The sequence below is a fragment of the Tachyglossus aculeatus genome (assembly GCF_015852505.1).
Source record: "Tachyglossus aculeatus isolate mTacAcu1 chromosome 12 unlocalized genomic scaffold, mTacAcu1.pri SUPER_6_unloc_2, whole genome shotgun sequence".
Classification (NCBI taxonomy): domain Eukaryota; kingdom Metazoa; phylum Chordata; class Mammalia; order Monotremata; family Tachyglossidae; genus Tachyglossus; species Tachyglossus aculeatus.
In genome coordinates this window covers 13,409,155-13,429,593 of record NW_024044829.1, presented here as the reverse complement: position 1 = coordinate 13,429,593, position 20,439 = coordinate 13,409,155, and the positions used below count along the sequence as shown (strand labels likewise).

Below are 20,439 nucleotides of genomic sequence, written 5' to 3'. Positions count from 1 at the left end.
CCTAGTGGATAGAGCCCGGGCCTGGGAGTCAGAAGGACCTTGGTTCTAATCCTGATTCCACTACTTGTCTTCTGTGTGACCTTAGGCAACTCATTTCCCTTCTCTGTACCTCATCTGTAAAATGGGGATTAACACTGTGAACCCCATGTGGGACGTGGACTGTGTCCAATCTGTTTAGCGTGTATCTACCCCAGTGCTTAGTATAGTGCCGGGCACGTAGTAAGCAGTTAACAAATACCACAGTTATCATCTCTGATGGGTTGACGATGAGTAGATAATGGCAGGGAGGATTCTGGATTCATTTTGTCCCGGACTTAGGTGTCATCAGGGAAGGGAGAGTGGGTACAACTGACAGGGTGAATTAATTATGCTCACATACACCATACACACCACACACACACACACACAAACACACACACACACTCACACACAGAGTCACTAATCAGTCCCCGAGAGTAGAGAGCAGTGAAAATAGCTGCCTCAGCTTCGATATGTCAACGTCTGCTGGCCATTGGCCCTTCAAGCCAGCATGAGGTGGGTGAGTAGGATAGAGCCGTCTTTCAGTCAGTGGCTTCTCGAGGCTTTCTGTAACTTTGATCGCATTTATTCAGTGCTTACTGTGTGCAGGGCATGGCACTAAATGCTTGGGACGGTCCAATATAGCAACTTCCAACTGTGATGGGGACCAACGCTGTTCACCTTTTCCCTTCACCCAGGACTCCAAGGATCTTAGAAGAAGGGGCCCCTCCGAGGTTTTGGAAAAGAGTCCACTTTAATCTTGTTATCTAAAAGGGAAAATGTTGCTCTCTAGATAATAGTGATGGTGGTATTTGCTAAGCACTTGCTATGTGCCAAGCACTGTACCAAGCACTGTGGTCCCACATGGGGTTCTCTAAGTAGGAGCGAGAACAGGTATTGAAACCCCATTTTGCAAATGAGGGAACTGAAGGCACAGGGAGGTGAAGTGACTTGACTAAGGTTGCTGAGCAGACAAGTGGCAGAGTGACTTCAGAAAGTCTCCCAGATGTCAGCAAGATGGTTATTGGCTGATGTCAGCAAGGTGGTGATTGGATGGGAGGATTGGTAAAGAGAGAGCCCCCGCCCCTTCCAAACCAGACCACATTATCCTATGCCCCCATTTTTGATCTCCACTTCAGTCCTGGTGACCATGTTGTGGGTGAAGGCAGTGAGCAGCAGAGTAACAAAGGCAAATAACAGAAAGGAAGAGGGAGGGCAGCAGAGTAACAAGGGTAAATAACAGAAAGAAAGAGGGAGGGCAAGAAAGTTGGAGGGGAATTGTAATAAAAATAATAATAATTAAAAAATATTTGTTAAGAGCTTCTATGTGTCGGGCACTCTTCTGAACGTTGGGGTAGATATAAAATAATCTCGTTGGATATCGTCCCTGTTCCACATAGTGCTCACGGTCTTAATCCCCATTTTCCAGATGGGGGAACTGAGGGAACTGAGGTTCAGAGAAGCACAGTGATTTGCCCAAGGTTACACAGTCCTTCTGACTCCCAGGCCCAGGCCCTATCTAATAGGTCATGGTTTGTCTCTACTATTTAATCAATCACAATCATATTTATAGATTGTTTACTGTGTGCAGAGCACTGTACTAAGTGCTTGGAGAGTACAATGGAACAGAGTTGGTAGACAACCTCCCTGCCCACAACGAGTTTACAGTCTAGAGGGAGAGACTGACATTAAAATAAATTACAGATATGTATATGAGTGCTTAGGGGTGAAGTTGGGGTGAATATCAAATGTTTAAAGAGTACAGATCCAAATGTAGGGTGACAGTATGGAGAGGGAGTTGGGGAAATGAGAATTTAGTCAGGGAAGGCCTCTTGGAGGAAGTGTGATTTTAATAAAGCTTGAAAATGGGGAGAGCGTTGGTGTGTTAGATATGAAAGGGGAGGGAGTTGCAGGCCAGAGGCAGGACGTAGGTGTGGAGTTGCTGGTGAGATAGATGAGATGGAGTACAGTGAGTAGGTTGGCATTAGAGGAGTGAAGTGTGCGGGTTGGGCTATAGTAGGAAATCAGTGAGGTAAGGTAGGATGGGGTAAGGTGGTTGAAAGCCAATGGCAAGAAGTTTCTGTTTGATGCGGAGGTGGATGGGAAAACACTGGAGTTTTTTGAGGGGTAAGGATACATGTGCTGAAGGGTTTTGTAGAAAAATGATCCGGGCAGCAGAGTGAAGTATGGACTCGAGTGGGGAGAGACAGGAGGCTGTAGGACGTCAGCAAGGAGCCTGATGCGGTAGTCAAGGCGGGATAGGATAAGTGCTTGGATCGGCATAATAGCTGTTTGGAAGGGGAAAATATTGTTATTTATTTATTTTCATTATTTGCTAAATGAGATGCTAAATACTATTACCAGAGCACAAGCAGCTTGAGTAGAGAGGAGTGGGTAGAATCTGAGAAATGGGCAGAAAGAACCACCAGTGTTTAGCAAAGTGAGAGTCAATGGTGAGGATTCAAGGTTGACAATGACGTGGAGGGCTGGTGGTCAAGGGAGGGTGATGTGTCATCAAGTAATCAATCATATTTATTGAGCGCTTACCGTGTGCAGGACACTGTACTAAGTGCTTGGGAGAGAATGACACAACCACATAGCAGACATATTCTTTACCCACAACAAGTTTACAGTCTAGGGGAGAAGGAAACAAACAAAAAAAATAAATGGCAGATATGGACATACGTCCTGTGGGGTTGGGAGGGGATGAATTAAGGGAGCAAGTCAGGGAGAGGCAGAAGGGAGTGGGAGAAGAAGAAATGAAGGCTTAGTCATGGAAGGCCTCTTGGAGTAGATGTGCCTTTAATAAGGCTTTGAAGGCTGGGGGAGAGTGATGGTTTGTCATCTCCAGAAATGACAAACATAGATGGAAGAGCGGGTTTAAGAGGGAAGGTCAGAAATTTGATTTTAGATGTTCTAAATGTGAGGTTTTGGTGGGACAGCCAAGTGGGGATTACCTTGGAGACAAGAGGAGTTGGGGAACTGTAGGTTGGATGAGAACTCAGGGCTGAATGGGAAGTTTTGAGAGTCCTCTGTAAAGAGGTACTTGCCCAGTTCCCCCTGCCCCTAATTTATTTTTAAAGGCACTTGTTGTTTTTTTTTTTAATGGTACTTGTTAAGCGCCAGGCACAGTCCTGAACGCTGGGCTAAATACAAGATTATCAGGTTGGACATAGTCCATGCCCCACTTGGGGCTCACAGTCTTAGTTCCCATTATGCAGATGAGGAAACTGAGGCACAGAGAAGTGAAGTGGTTTGCCCAAGTCACACAGCAGCTGATATTAGAACCCAGGTCTTCTGACTCCCATGTCCATGCTATTTATACTAGGCCAAATTGCTCTGTGAACTTGCACATGTCCCCTAACTTCTCTGTGCCTGTTTCCTCAACAGCAAAATGGGAATTGAATGACTATCTTCCCTCCTATTTAGAGTGTGAACCCCTTATGGGACTGGGATCGTGCCCCACCTGATTAATATAGATCTACGCCAGCGCCTAGAGCTGTGCTTGGCTTATGGTCAGTACTTAAAAAATACCACAGTCATCAAGTGAACGTCCAGACATTAGCTGGAGGAATTGAACACAATCAGGGAGTTGTGGCAGATTCAATGGCACTGGCCAGTGGTCATTTTCATCTTCTAGATCTTCCAAGGGGCACAGCACAGAGAGATCGCACCACAGTCGATCAATCAATCCATCAGTTGTATTTATTGAGTGCTTACTGTGTGCAGAGCACTGTATTAAGCACTTGGGAGAGTATATGACTACAGAGTTGATAGACACGCTCCCTGCCCACAACAATCTCACAGACTAGAGGAGGAGACAGATATTAATATAAATAAATGAATTACAAAACAGATTAAGCTGTAGATTTCCTGTCTCACCTTCTTCTCTCCTTCATCCCAAATTTCTTTGCAGGAGACTTCTTCCGGCTTTGAGGAAAAATGAAAGATAATGGATAGCATTTCCATGTCCTTCGGGACTGTGATGCTGTTTCAGATCACCACCGGGACCTTGGTGAATGTACTTCTCCTGGTGTTTTATATCTACATGGTGTCCGTCAGCCCCAAGTTCATCTCCTTGGATCTGATTTTCAGCCACCTGACTTTGGCCAACACCATGATTCTTCTCACCCTCGGAATCCTGGAGACCCTGTCAGCCTGGGGATGGAGAAATTTCCTGAGTTACATCGGATGTAAATTCCTCATGTAGGGTTCTCAAGTGGGCCAGGGGCTGGCCATCTGCACCACCTGTATCCTGAGCGTCTTCCAGGGCGTCACCATCAGCCCTGGGTCCCCCCACTCCCACCCTCCGTTTGGCCCGGATCAAAGCCAGATTACCCAGAGGTGTCGTCCTCTCCTGTCTCCAGTCCTAAGGCCTCAGTCTGCTCATAGATTTAAGTATGTCAGTGCACATGACAGGTCCCAGGAACAGCAGCAGTATTAAACTCATCCTGGAACTCAAATATTGCGTTAAAGTCAGTGTCAGCACGGAAACCACGTTGCTCATCATCATCATTTTCTCCCTCCATGACTTGTTCTTCATGGGGCTCATGAGTGTGGCCAGTGGCTACTTAGTGTTTGTCCTGTACAGACACCACCGGTGGGTCCGGCACCTCTATGGCACTGGATGTTCCCCCGAGGTGATGCCCGAGGTCAGAGTCCAAGGGGGTGGTGGCCCTGGTGGCCCTCTATATCTTCCTCTATGGGCGGCAGTCCATCATGCTGAGTGTGATACTCAACATGAAAGAAAAATCTCCTCTGTTGGTGATCTGCCAAATGGTGTTAGGGTTCACCTTTATGGTCGTCTGCAGGTTTTTGATCATTCACTGCCACTGGAGGATAAGTACAATCTGGAAAAGGGAATCACTTGGCTCCAATATAGATTTTCCATAGATTCCAAAGGAAACTGCCTATTCTCCACTCCAGTTAAGTGCCGCTTGGGTAAAGAGAACAGGTATCTTTATCCCAGCAGCAGCAAGCCAGGAGAAACAGTGTGGCCTAGTGGAGAGAGTACAAAAGGACCTGGGTTCTAATCGTGGCTCCACCACTTGTCGGCTATGTGACCTTGGGTAAGTCACTTCACTTCTCTGGGTCTCAGTTACCTCATCTGTAAAATGGAGATTAAGACTGGAAGTCCTATGAGGGACAGGGACTGTGTCCAACCTGGTTAGCTTGTACGTACTTGAGTGCTTAGAATGGTCCCTGGAAAATAGTAAATACTTACCACATACCATTATGAAAAAAATAATCAGGGAAGGGCCCGTGGAATTAATAGAGTTTCAGGAAGGAGATTTGAAGATGGTAAGCCCTGTTGTCTGGTGGATATTAAGGGAGAGTGAATTCCACGCGGGGGAACGGTGGTGAGGTAGGGGTCTGGGTTGGGGGAGTTCGGAACGAGGCACAGTGAGATGGTGGGTTTGGGAGGAATGTAAAATGCAGATAGGAATTCAGTAGGGGAAAATAATGCATATCAATCGATCGATCATATTTATTGAGCACTTACTCTGTGAACACCTTGGTACCAAGCACTTGGGAGAGTACGATATAACAATAGAACAGGGGTGGTAGCCACATTCCCTGACCATGATGAGTTTACAGTCTAGAGGGTAATGTCTAAATTGGATTACTGCAGATTAGAGAAGCAGCGTGGCTCAGTGGAAAGAGCGCGGACTTTGGTTTGAATCACGGCTCCGCCACTTGTCAGCTGTGTGCCTTGGGCAAGTCACTTAAGTTCTGTGGGCCTCAGTTACCTCATCTGGAAAATGGGGATTAAGACTGTGAGCCCCCCGTGGGACAACCTAATTACCTTATATCCCCCCAGCGAGAGCTTAGAACCTTGCTCGGCACATAGTAAGTACTTAATAAATGCCATTATTATTATTGTTTCAGATGGTCCCAAGCCCTGGCATGGGATGAAGCTCCAAACCTCAGAGCTTAACCAGAACGCTATCGTTAAACTATTTATTTTATTAATGATGTGTACTTATCTGTATACCCTCCAACTGTCAGCTGTATGACCTTGGGCAAGTCACTTAACTTCTTTGTGCCTCAGTTACCTCATCTGTAAAATGGGGATTGACTGTGAGCCCCACGTGGGACAACCTGATCAACTTGTATCCTCCCCAGCGCTTATAACAGTGTTTTGCACATAATAAGCGTTTAACAAATGCCATTATTATTATTATTGTTATTGTTATTATTATCTATAATTCTATTTATATAGTTTGATGGTATTGACGTCTGTCTACTTGTTTTGTTTTGTTGTCTGTCTCCCCCTTCTAGATTGTGAGCCCGAAGTTGGGTAGGGATTGTCTCTATCTGTTGCATAATTGTACTTTCCAAGTATTTAGTCCCTTGCTGTGCTCACAGTAAGCGCTCAATACATACGATTAAATTAATGAATGAAAGAATCACAGAAAGCGAATGATAATTAGTCTGTTGGTGTTGTCATAGGAAGGAGTCCCAGAGTGGAAACCACATGGGAGTGAACAGTCATTTAGGTTGTGTTGGCCGGGACAACAGGGCTCCCACGATTCCGGCCTTCCGAGATCCCCAGACAGTCAGCAGTCTCATCGTATCCCAGAGTCTGTGCTTCCAAGGGGAATCCCCCAGGAAGTAATCCAGCCATCATCTGAGGGACGGCGCAGGCAGCTGGAGAACCGAGAGGGGAGGGAGGATCCTGAGAGCTCGCACCCCTCTCCCAGACCTTCTTGTCACTGCCACCAGCGTCCAAGACAGACGAGATGGAGTGAGCCGCTCTCTCAGCAGAGGTAGGTGCTCCCCAGCCCAGGACAGGCACGGTGACTGCGGAGAGGAGCAGGGGAAAGGTGAGGGAAATTTCAATAGGGAACTGGGATGACCAGAGTCAGAGTCACAATTTCGCTAAACTTAAAGCAGTGTTGCTTAGTGGAAAGAACATGGGCCCGGGAGTCAAGAGGACCTGGATGTCAATTTTAACAATTATCTAGTGTGTAACATTGAGCACTTCTCTTCTTTGTATCTCAGTTACCTCATCCACCAAACGGGGACTAAGACTGTGAGCCCCGTGTGGGAGAGGGACTGTGTCCAACCCGATTTGCTTGTATCCCCCGCAGTGCTTAGTACAGTGCCCAGCACATAGTAAACCCTTAACAGAAACCATAAAAAAATCCTGAGAATAAGAGCTTGTTGATAGACTCAATTTTGCTATAATCCTTGTTTATGCGGGAATGTGTCTTGCCTAGGAAGCTATCTGAGAATTTGCAAACTTTCGTTCTACGCTGGGAGCCTGTTTGGATAATAATGATAATAATAATAATAATTTATTATGTGCTTACTATGTGCAAAGCACTGTTCTAGGCGCTGGGGAGGTTGCAAGGTGATCAAGGTGTCCCACGAGGGGCTCACAGTCTTCATCCCCATTTTCGAGATGAGGGAACTGAGGCCCAGAGAAGTTAAGTGACTTGCCCAAAGTCACACAGCTGACAATTGGCAGAGCCGGGATTTGAACCCATGACCTCTGACTCCGAAGCCCGGGTTCTTTCCATTGAGCCACAGTATGCTGTGTTTCAGGAAGAACTGGCTTGTGCAGGTAGTGTCTAACAAAGTGAATTGCACAGCATCAGCCTTCCTTAAACACATAGTCTTGTGATTACACAACCCCTGCGTTCTAGATTTTTATAATCCCTGATGATGATGATGATGATGATGTTGGCATTTGTTGAGCGCTTACTAATGTGCCAAACTCTGGGGTATTCTAAGCGCTGGGGTAGATAGAGGGTAATCAGATTGTCCCACGTGGGGCTCACAGTCATCATCCCCATTTTACAGATGAGGGAACTGCGGCATAGAGAAGTTAAGTGACTTGCCCAAGGTCACACAGCTGACAAGTGGCAGAGCCTGGATTAGAACCCAAGACCTCTGACTTCCAAGCCTGTACTCTTTCCACTAAGCCAAAGAACGTATTGAGCACTTACATTGTGCAGAACACTGGACACAATCTCTCCTGATGTTTTAGAATAAAATAGACATCATCAACGTGGAAAGTCTTCCGTTTTGTCCTGAAATAAGACAGGAGGCAGGACAGGTTGACCAGGTGAGGTTCCCCTTCTAGACAGAAGGTTGTGGGCAGGTAACGTGTCTGCCAACTCTGTTGTAGTGGACTATCCCAAGTGTTTAGTACAGTGCTCTGCACACAGTAAGCACTCAATAAGTATCATTGATTGATTAATGGATTGATTGAGGTTCATCCCCGGACAAGGGCATTATCTTGCTGGGTGATTTTCTCCAAGAATATTTTTAATCCCTGCCTGAAATCAGGTCCTACGATTATGCCCAAGGACATCTTGCAGGACATGCCCAACGTCTCCAATGTGAAGGAATTCCTTCTGCTGGGATTCTTAGAGATCCAGGAGCTGCAGCTAGTCCATGCAACGCTGTTCCTCCTGGTCTACCTGGCGGCCCTGAAGGGGAATCTCCTCATCGTCGCCGTCACCGCCCTCGACCGGCGCCTCCACACCCCCATGTACTTCTTCCTTAGGAACCTGTCCCTCATCGACTTCTGCTACATGTCCGGCACCATCTCCAAATCCATCTATATAACTCCCTGACCGACCATAGATCCATCTCCATCCAGGGCTGTGTCACACAAGTCTTCTTGGTGGTTTTCTTTGCAGCTGTAGAATATTTTGTCTTCACGGTGAGGTTCTATGACCGCTACTCCGCCATCTGCCTCCCCCTGCGGTATGAGGTCGTAATGAACAGAGTGGCCTGTGGGAAGATGGCGGTTGCCTCGTGGCTCAATGGGGGCTTGTTTGGAGTCTTGTTATCAACTTCGACATTCTCCCTGTACTTCTGCGGGTCCAACATCTTCCAGCAGTTTTTCTGTGACATCCCCTCCCTGTTGAAGATCACCTGCTCCGAAGGCCACGTTGCCATCGACGTGAGCGTCACCGCCGCATTAACGTTAGGTGTCGTCTGCTTCATTCTCATCGTTATCTCATACGTGCGCATCTTCTGGGATGTGCTGAGGATGCAGGCCGCCGAAGGCCGGGCCAAAGCCTTCTCCACCTGCCTGCCTCACCTCGCCGTCGTCACTCTTTTTGTCATGTCTTATTCCTGTGCTTACTTGAAGCCACCCTCAGATTCCCCCTCAGTACTGGACCTGCTGGTGTCCATGTTCTACACTGTGGTGCCCCCCTCCCTGAACATCTCATCTACAGCCTGAGGAACCGAGACATGAAGGCCTTCATGGGCAGGATCCTAAAAGGATCACTCACCCAGTCTCTGCTCTGGGACAAAATTTCTCCTTCCTTGTGCAAATAATCTTACACCACCACTTAACCAGGAAATTGCACTCGAACCTAGCCATATTCTTAGCTGTCCTTCTGGGTTCATAAAAAATGCTGGACTTTGATGTATTGTCAAAATCTGGGAGGGAGTGGACTAAGATTGAAGTATGATTGACAATCCAGTTTTGGAGAGGCATCATGGCCTAAAGGAAGGGGAGTTCCTGTAGACTGTAAGCTTATTGTGGGCATGGAATGTGTTTAACAACTCTGTTAAAGTGAAATCTCCCTAGTGTTACAGTAAATCATGCTTTGGGGTGGTTCTAATCCCTGCTCTGCCATTTGTCTTCTGTGTGACCTTGGGTGAGCCACATAATTTCTCCATGCTTCAATTACCTCAATGGGGATTAAAATGGGGATTAAGACTGTGAACCCCACATGGAACAACCCGATTACTTTGTATCTACCCCAGTGCTTAGAACGGTGCTGGGCACATTGCAAATGCTTAATAGATACCATAATTTTGTTTTTAATTTTATCGTGGCCTAAAGGAACGGGAATCTCTCTAGACTGTAAACTCATTGTGGGCAGGGAACGTGTCTACCAACTCTGTTATACCGAACTTTTCCAAGTGCTTAGTACAATGCTGGGCCCAGAGTAAGTGCTCAATAATTATGGTTGATTGATTGAGACGAGTTCTGATGCCAGTTCTGCTACTGGCTTGCTTTGTGACCTAGGGGTAGTGACTTAACATAACTAGGAGAAGCAGCGTGGCTCAGTGGAAAGAGCATGGCTTTGGAGTCAGAGGTCATGGGTTCAAATCCCGACTCTGCTACCTGTCAGCTGGGTGACTTTGGGCAAGTTACTTAACTTCTCTGTGCCTCAGTTACCTCATCTGTAAAATGGGGATTAAAATTGTGAGTTCCCCCGTGGGACAACCTGATCACCCTGTAACCTCCCCAGCTCTTAGAACAGTGCTTTGCACATAGTAAGCGTTTAATAAGTGCCATCATTATTATAACTAGGATCTTTCTTCCTCTTACTCTCTGAACCCCTGTTGGACAGGAATTGTGTCTGAACTGATTCTTTCGTTTGTACTCCAGCAAGTGGAACAATTTAGGCATACAACCGTTTAATAAATATGACAATGATATCAGTATTAGTAATGACTATGGAAATATAATGATACGCTCTTTAGTATGACTCTGGGGGTGGGAATGAAAATTGGAAAATGGGAAGAGGCATGGGAGAAGGGAAGAAAGGATAACTGCAGCTTCATCTGTCTTGTCAAATCCATCCTCTCTCATCAATCCATCATTCATTTCTTCCATCCATCCATCCTTACAACCATTCATCCATCCATCCATCCATCCAACCATCCATCCATCCATCCATCCATCCAGAGCACAGGCTTGGGAGTCAGAAGTCACAGGTTCTAATCCTGGTTCCGCTATTTGTCTGTTATGTGACCTTGGGCAAATGACTTCACATCTCTGTGCCTCAGTTACCTCATCTGTAAAATGGGGACTGTGATCCCCACGTGCGACAAGGACTGTGTCCAAACCTGATTGCCTTGTATTTACTCCAGTGCTGAGAACACTGCTTAGCACATAGGAAGTGCTTAACAAAGACTATAAGTATTACTCTTATTGTTATCAATGATATTTATTGACCACATACTGTGTGCAAAGCACTGTAGTAAGCTTTCAAGAGAGTTGAAAACAGATACAATTGGATTGTTCCTACTCTCCGGGAGATTATGATCTAATGGGGGAGATAGACACAGAATAAAGTACGTAGAGGAGGAAGGAGAGAAGGGGAAGATGAGAAAGTGGATGCACATTTGATTCAAGAGTAGAGTTTATGCAATCAGTATGAACTGAGCTTCAACGGATTTGCAATTCGGATAACTCAGAAGAAGTGGCATTGTCTAGTGGGTAGAGTGCGGGCCTTGTATTCAAATGCACATGGTTTCTTATCCCGGTTCCACCACATATCTTCTGTGTGACCTTGGGTAGGGTCGCTTAACTTCTCCATGCCTCAATTCCCTCATCTGAAAAATGAGGAATTAGATGTGAGCCCCACAGGGGATATGGACTCTGTCCAATCAGATTAGCTTTTATCTGCGCCAGCACTTAGTATAGTGCTTGATATATAGTAAGCGCTTCACAAAGGCCATAAGAAAGTTACAATTGGCTGATTGACCGACAGGTTGAGTGTCCCAAGTTGTGAATTAGACAAAGGTGAAACCATTCACAATGGCTAAAGACTGTCTTTGGAAACAGGAACTGTTGTGAAGCTGGGATGTATATGTCACTGTTTTCATGGGAATCCTGAGGGCCGGCACCATCGCTGATGTTGCAGAGACCGGGCCCTTGTCTCCCAGAAGCCTCACGAAACACGTGACCAGAGGGTGTTTGGCTTGTCAGGCTACGAGGTCACTCGGCAGGGCCCCGAGCTCCTCCAGGGATTCCCCTCGGAGGAGCCTCTGCTTTATCTACAGGGATGGCGGTTGTCTGGATAGTTTCTTGGGGTCTGAGGGAGAGCCGAGAGGGACCGAGGGCTCCTCTTTGTTCCTTCCTGCCTGACCGAACACATGAGTCTGAGGGGAAAAAGGGGACCAGCCCAGTCCTGCAGAGGTCAGTGACCCCCAGCCCCATGTTGTCCCGGTGAGAGTGACTGAGGGTATGTAGAATGGAGAGGCAGGGGGGAACGAGAATGAAGATGAAAGAGATGGAGTCAGTCTGGGGCCTACGCTGGGGTTGAGACCAGGGCCACAGCCCCCAGCGGGGCAGTGATGCTAGCTGGAGGGGAGGTGCTTTCCAGTTCAGTAACCCCCAACTATCACACACGTCTCTTCCTTCCTCCTCAAACCTCGCTACTATGCCAACTACCCGCCAGAATACGGTGCTCCAGTACAGTGTCAGCACTGAGGACAGTCCATCAGTGGGTCCAAGAATCCCTTGCAGAGGGTAAATGACAGGCAGGGCTGAGAGAGTGTGACCAGCTTTGGACAGCCACTGGCACTATTAGCAATTTCTCCCTGTAAGAGTTCTTCCTAAATGTTGCAAGAAGACAAATAGTGGGAAAGGTTGTAATCTCTGCCCTCATGGGCTTTCCAGCCTACTGGGCTAGGTTGACACAGTCTAATTTACTGTTAATCTATTAATATTGAATCATATTTATTGAGTGTTTATTGTCTGCACTAAGCATTTGTAGGGTAATAATAATGATAGTAGTACTTGGTAAGCTTTAAATATGTCCCAAGCACTGTCCTATAGCTGTAGTAGATACAAGTTAAACAGGTTGGATAAACTCCTTGGATACACATGGGGCTCACAGTCGTAACCCCCATTTTACAGAGGAGGTAACTGAATCTCAGAGAAGTTAAATGACTTGCCCATGGTCACGCAGTAGACATGAGGCAGGGTCGAATTAGAAGCCAGTTCCTTCTGACTCTTGAACCTGACCCCCCTTACTGGCCCACCCTACTCCAGCACTTAATAGTTTGTATCTGCTCTCTGTGACATCATTATCTGCCAATTTTATTGTTGCCATAGCATATTGATTGTTTAACTACACCCTGTGATGCCATCGCCTACTTTTGTCATTGCTACTGTTTTATTGCTTCTGCATCTCAATTGTTAACCTCCCGCTGTACTGTCACTCGCCCTGCTGACCTCACCATGAACTTTCAGTTCCCTAGCTCCCAACTGCCATTCCCATTCCTCACCTTCCTCTTCCCCTCTCCCACCCAGCTTTTTCCCTCCTTCTCCCCCACCAAGACCACTCCCCCTCACCTCCTACCAAGAATTCCTCTGTACCAGCGCAGGTCCTCCGCTCCTCCCTCCCGGCCCCCTCCCTCTCCTTCTCCCCGCCCCCACCGCATCCCAGTTCTCCTTTCCTATCGCCACCCCCCTTCCCACTCTCCCCGCCCAGGCCCCTGCCAACTCATCCCAATCCAAAACCTCCCCACTCCTCGCACCTTCCCCCTCCCTCCCCACCCTCGACAGCTGCTGCCAAGTGTGGCCTCTGGAACCCCCGCTCCGTTTTAAGTAAGATCCCTTTCATCCTGGACCTTTTCCTTTCCAGTTCTCTATTCCTCCTCGCCCTAACTGGAACATGGCTGTCTCCGGACGACACGGTCTCTTCTGCTGCTCTCTGCAGTGCAGGCCTCTTCTTCTCCCACTCCCCCAGACTCACCGGAAAAGGAGGAGGTGTCGGTTTCCTTCTCGCCCCCCCAATGTCGCTTTCACACTATCCCTCCTCCCCCTTCCCTTTCCTTCCCTTCCTTTGAAGCCCACATTATTCGCCTCTACCACCCCCTCCTGATTCTTGTAGCCGTCATCTACCGCCCTCCCGGCTCCACTTCCAACTTCTTTAACGACTTTGACCCCTTCCTCACCTTCCTTCTCTCCTTCTCCATGCCCACTCTGATCCTCGGAGACTTCAATAACCACATGGATATCCCTAACGACTCCTCTGCCGCCCGCCTTCTATCTCTCCTTGACGCTGCCAACCTCTTCCTCCACCCCACCTCACCCACTCACCAACTTGGTCATACCCTCGACCTCATCATCTCCTACCGCTGCACTGTGTCCACCCTCACCAACTCTGTAACCCCTCTCACTGATCATAATCTTCTCACCTGCCTCCTCACTCACTCTCCTTTCCCCTGTAAATCCGTATTACTCCCTCACAGAGATCTCCGCCCTCTGGACCCCACCCATCTGTCAGAGCGCCTCACACCCCACCTCGCCGCCCTCTCCTCTCTACCCAGTCTTGATGATCAGATTACTGCTCTCAACTCTACCCTTTCTACTCAGCTAGACTCACTCGCTCCCCTTCTCCTTCGCCGCTCTCGAACCACTAACCCACAACCCTGGATCACTGCCACTGTCCGCCTCCTTCGCTCTTATGCTCGAGCTGCCGAACGCTGCTGGCGAAAGTCTAAGCACCATGCCAACCTCGTTCACTTCAAGTTTATCCTTTCCTGCCTTAACTCAGCCCTCTCTTCTGCCAGACAAAACTATTTCTCCTTCCTTATTGACACCCATGCCCAGCACCCCCGCCAGCTCTTCCATACATTCAACTCCCTTCTCAGGCCCCCGGTTCCTCCCCCTCCTCCTTCCCTCACCCTCAACGATCTGGCCTCCTACTTCATTAACAAAATTAAATCCATCAGGTTCGACCTCCCCAAAGTCTCTTCCCCCCTTTCTCCAACCCCCCGGCTCTCAACACTCTCTGCTACTCTCCCATCCTTCCCAGCGGTATCCTCAGAGGAACTCTCCTCCCTCCTCTCAAGTGCTAGTCCGGCCACCTGTGCTTCTGACCCCATTCCCTCTCATCTCATGAAATCTCTCGCTCCATCCCTTCTCCCCTCCTTAACTTCCATCTTCAATCAATCACTCTCCACTGGTTCCTTCCCCTCTGCCTTCAAACATGCCCATGTCTCTCCCATCCTAAAAAAACCCTCTCTTGACCCCACCTCACCTTCTAGTTATCGTCCCATATCCCTCCTACCATTCCTTTCCAAACTCCTTGAACGAGTTGTCTACACGCGCTGCCTAGAATTCCTCAACAACAACTCTCTCCTCGACCCCCTCCAGTCCGGCTTCCGTCCCCTTCATTCCACGGAAACTGCCCTCTCAAAGTTCACCAATGACCTCCTGCTTGCCAAATCCAACGGCTCATACTCTGTCCTAATCCTCCTCGACCTCTCAGCTGCCTTTGACACTGTGGACCACCCACTTCTCCTCAACACGCTATCTGACCTTGGCTTCATAGACTCTGTCCTCTCCTGGTTCTCCTCTTATCTCTCCGGTCGTTCTTTCTCAGTCTCTTTTGCAGGCTCCTCCTCCCCCTCCCATCATCTTACTGTGGGGGTTCCCCAAGGTTCAGTGCTTGGTCTCCTTCTGTTCTCAATCTACACGCACTCCCTTGGTGACCTCATTCGCTCCCACGGCTTCAGCTATCATCTCTACGCTGATGACACCCAGATCTACATCTCTGCCCCTACTCTCTCCCCCTCTCTCCAGGCTCGCATCTCCTCCTGCCTTCAGGACATCTCCATCTGGATGTCTGCCCGCCACCTAAAACTCAACATGTCGAAGACTGAACTCCTTGTCTTCCCTCCCAAACCTTGTCCTCTCCCTGACTTTCTCATCTCTGTTGACGGCACTACCATCCTTCCCATCTCACAAGCCCATAACCTTGGTGTCATCCTTGACTCCGCTCTCTCATTCACCCCTCACATCCAAGCCATCACCAAAACCTGCCGGTCTCAGCTCCGCAACATTGCCAAGATCCGCCCTTTCCTCTCCATCCAAACTGCTACCCTGCTCATTCAAGCTCTCATCCTATCCCGTCTGGACTACTGCATCAGCCTTCTCTCTGATCTCCCATCCTCGTGTCTCTCTCCACTTCTATCCATACTTCATGCTGCTGCCCGGATTATCTTTGTCCAGAAACGCTCTGGGCATATTACTCCCGTCCTCAAAAATCTCCAGTGGCTACCAATCAATCCGCGCATCAGGCAGAAACTCCTCACCCTGGGCTTCAAGGCTCTCCATCACCTCGCCCCCTCCTACCTCACCTCCCTTCTCTCCTTCTACAGCCCAGCCCGCACCCTCCGCTCCTCCACCGCTAATTTCCTCACCGTACCTCGTTCTCACCTGTCCTGCCATCTACCCCCGGCCCACGTCATCCCCCGGGCCTGGAATGCCCCCCCTCTGCCCATCAGCCAAGCTAGCTCTCTTCCTCCCTTCAAGGCCCTGCTGAGAGCTCACCTCCTCCAGGAGGCCTTCCCAGACTGAGCCCCTTCCTTCCTCTCCCCCTCGTCCCCCTCTCCATCCCCCCATCTTACCTCCTTCCCTTCCCCACAGCACCTGTATATATGTATATATGTTTGTACATATTTATTACTCTATTTATTTATTTATTTTACTTGTACATATCTATCCTATTTATTTTATTTTGTTAGTATGTTTGGTTTTGTTCTCTGTCTCCCCCTTTTAGACTGTGAGCCCACTGTTGGGTAGGGACTGTCTCTATATGTTGCCAATTTGTACTTCCCAAGCGCTTAGTACAGTGCTCTGCACATAGTAAGCGCTCAATAAATACGATTGATGATGATGATGATTATGATGATGATGATGATGACTCCTAGGCCCGTACTCTATCCACTTTATAACACCATAACAGACACATTCCCTGCCCCTACTAGAAGGAAATAAAGAATGGAAAGATGACTATGCAATTATTGTATGCCAGTTTACAGATGAGGAAACTGAACCCCAGAGAAGTGAAGGAAGTTGCTCAAGGTGTCACAACAGCAAAAGGACAGAGGTACGATTAGAGCCCAAGTCCTTTGACTCTCATTAAGCTATGCTTGGGAGACTACAATAGAACAGAGCTAGTAGATGCGTAAGCTGCCCTCAAAGATCTCTCAGAAAAGAAGAGAACTCCTGGGCCCATGCTTTTTCCACTAGGTGAAGTGGGTGTAGAGGGCTGGGAAATGAATCGGAGTAGCTGGTTGGAAGAGGGGAGGATTTTAGCTGTGCTCAGAATTTGGAAAGAACTGTGTGCTCTCTGATTTTTAATGGATAAGAGAGGGAGTTCCAGGCAAGGATGGAAATGGGAAAGTCGATCGTGAGTAACAACTAGAAAGTTGCTGTGAGAGCAGAGTAGCCGTGTTGAACAATGGAAAGGGGGTGAAGTGCAGTGATAGGGCTGAAAGCCTTCAAGCCGATTATGAGTTTTTGTTACTTGCAAAAAGACACAACTTGTCATGAGACGAGATTGAGGAGAGGAGAGATGTAGGCTGAGCGATGCTTTAGGAAAGGACTAGATGAATGATGAGGCATGCTTGTGTTTGGTGAATCCATGTGTGAATACAGATATGTCGGCAAATGGAATCAGGTTGGAGTATACTTTTTGTGGTTGTTGTTTGCTTGTTTGTTTTATGGTATCATTAAGTGCTTATTATGTGCCAGGTACTGTAGTAAGCACAGGGGTGGATACAAGCCAACCAGGTTGGACATAGTCCATGCCCCATAGGGTGCTCACAGTTGTAATCCCCGTTTTTCAGATGAGGTTACCAAGGCACAGAGAAGGTAAGTGACTGGCCCCAGGACACACAGCAGACAAGGAGAGGAGACAGGATTAGGACCCAGGTCCTTCTGTCTACCAGGCTCATTTTATCTCCACTGAATGGATAAAGTTATGTAAAAAGACACTTTTTGGTTTACTCTAAAGCCACGGAAAAAAATTTATGAGTCATGTTCATATCTCTATGTTCTCTGACCTCTCCTATCCACTTTTCATTTTAGTTTCATTCTCCTCAACCAAAAACAATACTCTTGATATTTATTACGTGCTTACTATGTTCCATCCGAAGTATTAAATGCTGGGGGAGATTTAGGACAACCTGGTAGAACACAGTCCATGTCCCACAAGGGATTCACAGACTAAGAGGGAAAACAGGTATCGAATCCTCATTTTGCTATTGAGAAAACTGAGGCATAGAGAAATTGAGTCACTTTCCTACGGCTATGCAGCCGAAGAGTTGTAGTGTTGGCATTAGAACCCAGGTCCTCTGACTCCCAGGCCTGTGTTCTTCCCAGTAGCACCCTGCTTCTAAACAGTTCGAAGGCTAGGTGCTTCCAATAGAATGGACTCTCCTTGGGGGCAGTGATTACATGTACTAATACTGTGTCCTCTGTAGGTACTCAATAAATAGAATTGATTGACTTAGTTCTATTCCTTCACCCACAACATTAATGTCTCTAAACTGATGTCTCCTCTTCCTCTTCCTGTGCACCGAGTTGACATCATCCCCCAGAAATGTTCAATGTCTCCACGGTGAACTCAAAGATCATTTTGAATTCAATAACTCTCTCCTCTCCATAGAGAATCAGGAGCAAGTGTCCAGTCAATTCCTTCACTCATCCCATCAATTGAATCTAACTTTGGCTCTTCCTTTGCCTCATCGTCCCTGTCACCGCACTAGACCGGTTTCTCCACAGCCCCATGTACTTCTTCCTCAGGAATCTGCCTGTCCTCGACCTCTGCCTCATTTCCATCACCGTTCCTCAGTCCATCTACAACTCCATGTCCGACCGTAGATCCATTTCCTTCCTGGGCTGTGCAACCCAGGTCATCTCAGTGGTTCGGTTTGCCGGTTCAGAGGTGTTCCTCTTCAAGGCTATGTCCTATGACCGCTATGCAACCATCTGCCTCCCACTGCACTACGAGGACCTCATGGACCAAGGGGCTTGTGGGAAGATGGCCGTGACTTCATGGCTCGGCGGGGGGTTGTTTACAGTGATGTCATCCTCTGGGACATTCTCCCTGTCCTTCTTCGGGTCCTTCCTGATCCGACAGTTCTTCTGTGATATCGCCCCTGTGGTCCGACTCTCCTGCTCCGAAATGCACCACATCATCGATGTGATCATAGTCACCAGGGCCCTTTTGGGTGTCTTCTGCTTGGCCTCCATCATCGTGTTATATGTGTGCATCTTCCGGTCCATGCTGAGGATGCCGGCCACTGAGGGCTGGGCCAAAGCCTTCTCCACCTGCCTGCCTCAACTTGCCGTCATGACCGTGTTTTTCACCACAGCTGCGTTGGGTAACTTACATCCACCTTAAGACTCCTCCTCAGGGCTCGACGTTTTGGTATCCGTGTTCTACTCTGTGGTGCCTCCCGCCCTGAACCCTCTCATCTACAGCCTGAGGAACAGAGACGAGAAGATGGAGCTGGGGAGGGTCCTGGTTAGGTAATCTTTTCTCCAGAGATAAAAAATTTCACTTCACACTCTGAACCTGTTGTTTCTCTACCCAAGGACTGATTCTAGACAGACTTGAGCGGCCTGCAAAGATCTGAGATATTTGTCGTTAGAAACCTTTCCTGGTTACACCCTGCCTATTATCAATGGCTTTGACTAGTTTTGTAGAGGAGTTTTTATCCATCTGTTTCTGACTGGTATTTAAATCTAGTTCCCATGCCTGGGCATGGATCCCTGCACTTAGATTCATTCCCTTTATTCGCCACCAGCAGAAGGTAGATCACGGGCCTGGGAATCAGAAAGACCTGGGTCCTAATCATGGCTCTGCCACGTATCTGTTGTGTAACCTTGGGCAAGTCATTTCACTTCTCTGGGCCTCGGTTCCCTCATCTGTCAAATGGGGATGAATACTGTGGGCCCCGTGTGGGACATGGGCTGTGCCCAACCTGATTACCTTGTATCTACCCCAGTGGTTAATACAGTGCCTGGTACATAGTAAGTGCTTAACAAATACCTTTAAAGAAAGTTGAAGATGTAGCTGCAGAAGGGTGTTTCTGACTTAATTTTGATCCCCAAATCTGCCCCAGAAGCTAGGAGCACGGGAGCAGGTTGAATCTTTCTAACCACTTAATGCTCTCAGTTGACATTAAATAAAAACCATTATGATTTCTCCTCCTACTCTTTCTGTTGCTACTATTATTATTCATTGTGTAATACGTTTCAATAATTAAGTATTAATTCAATCAATCAATCAATCAAATCGAGTACAACAAAGACCAAATTACATTCCTTGCACACAAGGAGCTTATACTTTTCAAAAATGTTATAGGTGCCTGTGACACACAGCCATTCAGAGTCAGAACTGGAATGAAATCTTGGGGTCCTTTTCTTTCTTTTTTTTTTTGCCAAGTCAATGTAAATATTGGATTCAACCATGACTAACCAAATGGGCTAGGGGGCCTAATCTCTCTACCATGTTATATCTCCAATCCCCAGAGATGAAACAGAAAGCTATTATTAATCATGGAAAAAGAACAATGAGTCCATTGAAGTTTTTCTAGGAAGGGTCCCAGAGTGGGAACCACGTGAGACTGGGCAATTACTTAGGTTGTGGGGGCCGAGACCACAGAGAGCCCACGATCCCAGCCTTCTGAAATTCCCGTACTATCAGCCATTTCAGTGGGGCCCTAGGCCTGTCCTCCCCCAGGGAATCCCCCAGGAAATACTCAGCCATCGTCTGAAGTGATGGCACTGTCAGCCAGAGAGCTGAGAGGGAAGGGAGGATCCTTAAATTTACTACCCCCTCCCAGACCTTCCTGTCACCTCCACCAGTGTCCAGGACCAACAAGAAAGAGTGAGCCTCTACCTCA

General features: G+C 47.7%; 1 pseudogene; it reads left to right on the top strand.

Annotated features, from left to right (window-relative positions):
* The first annotated feature begins 3,970 nt into the window (after positions 1–3,970).
* LOC119921383 lies at positions 3,971–20,427 on the top strand (annotated as a pseudogene).
* The last annotated feature ends 12 nt before the right edge of the window (positions 20,428–20,439 follow it).